The following is a 3479-nucleotide window of genomic DNA, read 5'->3' on the forward strand; positions in this document are numbered from 1 at the left end:
TATATATATATATATATATTTAAGTGAAGGAGAATTGATTGGCTTAAAAACATGTATATATGTATGTATGTATGTGTGTGTGTGTATAATTTGAAATTCACATTATGGCATTAGTAAATGAGCACATGCATTATTTGTAAAAACATCTAAAGAATTTTCAACTTTATCATACTTTTATTTTTTCTTTAACTATTAAACCTATATTAGTTTTTTCTATTTTTTTATCTTTTATTTTCTAAAAATAAATATTTAAATATTTTTTAAAATAAAGTGATGCAATTATATTTTAGCAAAATATCTACTTATATTTTAACATAGATATAGAAAGGAAAAAATAGATATTGCAAATAAAAAAAAGAGATTATTATCATAATTATGCAAATTCATAACTATTGTGACCGTCAATCAGTAAAATAGAGTTAACCCTAAAGTGGACATGTGGAACATAACACATTTTGATCGTGCAATATAGAAGAAGACCTACCAAAACAACATACTTTTAGCCATGAATGAAATTACTTAGTTAACCCTATCAATCTATGGTTAATTGGTTATAGCTAAAAATATCATTATATTGAAAAAAAATAATTAGAAAATCATTTTATTAAGCTATGAAAAAATTTTAAAAAATCATTATATAGATTTGAGACCGCCAGAATCGATACCATTTCGAACTCATAATACGTAGTTTTAAGCACGAATATGTATTTTTTGGAAGGGCTTTTCCTTTCTTCTTCCTCTTTTGTGAAAAGAAAGGTTCTTTATTTTAATTTATTTATATGCATTACATATTATAGCATGATTTTGTTGATTTTAGGAAAAGTGCCTTCTAATAACCATGGGAAAATAATGCTTTGTTGCGTAAAGTTTCCCCCTTTTATTTTAGCAAGATTGACTTGGACTAGTTCTGCAATTTTATGCATAAATTAATTAGAACCAGCACCACATTATAAGGTTTTTAATTAATTGTTTATTATAAGTTTATTTTTGAAGTCAGTATTCAAATAATTATAACAATTTTGTCAAGTTTAGTGGGGTCGGATTGGTTAAAAGCAAAAAGGTGTGACATCAGTTGCTCCGTGATCATTTTGGGCACCATTTCCCTTACCTCATCCTTAGGGAAAAAATTTGCGTGTGATAGACATACGCAGCGCTGAGTGCGATATTGGGGTTATACTGAGGGTACAAGGGGGTTACATCCAAGGTATAACCCCTTGTAACCTCCCTGTAACTTGTTGTAACCTATCTGTACCCTAAAATAAGTTTCGCGCTTCTGTTATCATATATTAAGAGGTTACACGTAAGTTACATGGAGGTTATAGGGAGATTACAAGGGCTTATACCGTGGATGTAACCCCCTTGTACCATCGGTATATCCCAATATCGCACGCAGCGCTGCATACGTCTATCACACGCAAATTTTTTCCCATCCTTAGACTAACAGTTGATTTTTAGGAAGTTAATATACATATACCTATATATATATATATATATATATATATATATATATATATAATTAAGGAATATGATCATTAAAGATGTTGATTTGATGATTGTTGCTTCTTGGAGTTTCAAGAAGGTCTTCAGAATACAATGACTTTTTCCAAATTTCAGAGGTCTTTTATATGTTGTATACAGACAAATGTTATACATTGTGTTAAAAATGATATACCTTTGTATTTACACACTTATGGACTACATTGACTAGACTAGATCCCGTGATTTTCTCTTACCGAGTTTTTTCATGTAAATAATCTTATTGTCTTCTCTAGCTGCCTTTTTTTGTTTTTTGTTTGTGCTTAATCTTCGTGCAACACTAAAACGTTAAATAATCATTCTAATGCTAAGAATTTTTTACCCACAACATGAAAAAATTAATTATTTTTAAAGATGAGAATCAAATAAGAACCTTGATATGGACAAAAAGTAAATGCTAAGGCTTGATAATAATAATATTTTTTGAAATTTTGATTAAATTATACGATTCCTCCTTTATTACAATTTTCTTTCTTTTCCAATAATCCAACGTCTAAAAAATCTTTCATGTATGAACTCTCTCTTAATGTTGGATTAAAACTAATAATTATAATTAATCAAATAATCATAGTTTAATAATTTATCTACGAATATTTTTTCAGTATAGAAATACTTCACCTAATTAGAATAAGTATATACATTAATGAGCATGAATGAAAGAACATTAATATATTAGGATCACTCATGTATCACTAATAACTTGAAATATATTTCAATTTTTTTAAATTATTGGAAGATTTACATACATACCACTCATTTACTATGCATTTACCTCTCTAGTATTTAAAACTTCAATTTTTACATATATGCCTCACTATTTATACATGAAAAGGTATTTCATCTTTTGATATGAAAGAATTGGGTGGTATAAATGTAAGAAAAAAAGTAAATTTTAGGTAAAAAAAAGTAATTTTTAGGTATTAGATATGTAAATACATAAGAATAAGCAGGTATGAGTGTAAATTTCTCATAATTACTTAATATTTACAAAAAAAAAGGCAAGAGAAATGGACACATTGTCCTTTTCGCCCTTGACATTTGGGTCTCGGGTCAAAATCTACGCCCAAAGTGCGGACTCCGATGAATGGTCACCAATTCTGACCACTAAATTATCGGCTTTAAATTTTTCTGGATTTTGGGTGCACAAATTCAGCAACATGATTTTCGTGATTTTGATTTGATTTCAATAATTTTATATTTAAATTAAAAATAGTTCCCATTTTATTAAGATTTTATATTTTAATTTATTTCTGGAATTTTTTTTTTGTCTAAATTCAGCTGTTTTGATCAAATTTCGCTAAAATTCATCGGCTATTATCTAAAAATGTGTTTTTCAAGTTTTAACAGTAAAAAAGGAAGGTGATTTTTGATGTAATAATGAAAATTTGGGTGGTATAAATGTGAAGTAAAATTTAGATGTTAGATATGCAAATACATAAGAATTAGGTACAAGATATGTAAATGACCCTATTCTGATCAAGTATAACTTAAGTTCTTTATTGAATAGTAATTTTGTATTGTAATATTCAATTTAAGTCTATTTAGAACAGGCTATGATATCATTCCAATAAATATGGGTCGTGTTATTTAAAATTACTCTAAAAAAATTAGTTGTACCATTTGCTTTAGGGGTGTAAATGAGTCAAGCCGACTCGATAAGTGGCTCACGAACCGAACTCAATGAGCCAACAAGTCTAATCAAGACTCCACTCGTTGGCTCGTGAGCAGCTTGTTTAAGAATATATTAATAAAAATATACTCAAAATATATGAAATTTGAAAAATAAAAAAGATAAATTGATGGCACTTTTTAGAGCCCGCAATATACAGAAGTTGCTAATTAGACTAGGAGTACATCATTTTATCAAAGCCTTCAAGTTATATACTTTATAGTTAATTATAAGAACCAACGAAAAATCATATATATATATATATAAGGGGGTT

This window comes from Phalaenopsis equestris, unplaced genomic scaffold (genome assembly GCF_001263595.1).
Source record: "Phalaenopsis equestris unplaced genomic scaffold, ASM126359v1 Scaffold000002, whole genome shotgun sequence".
NCBI lineage: Eukaryota > Viridiplantae > Streptophyta > Magnoliopsida > Asparagales > Orchidaceae > Phalaenopsis > Phalaenopsis equestris.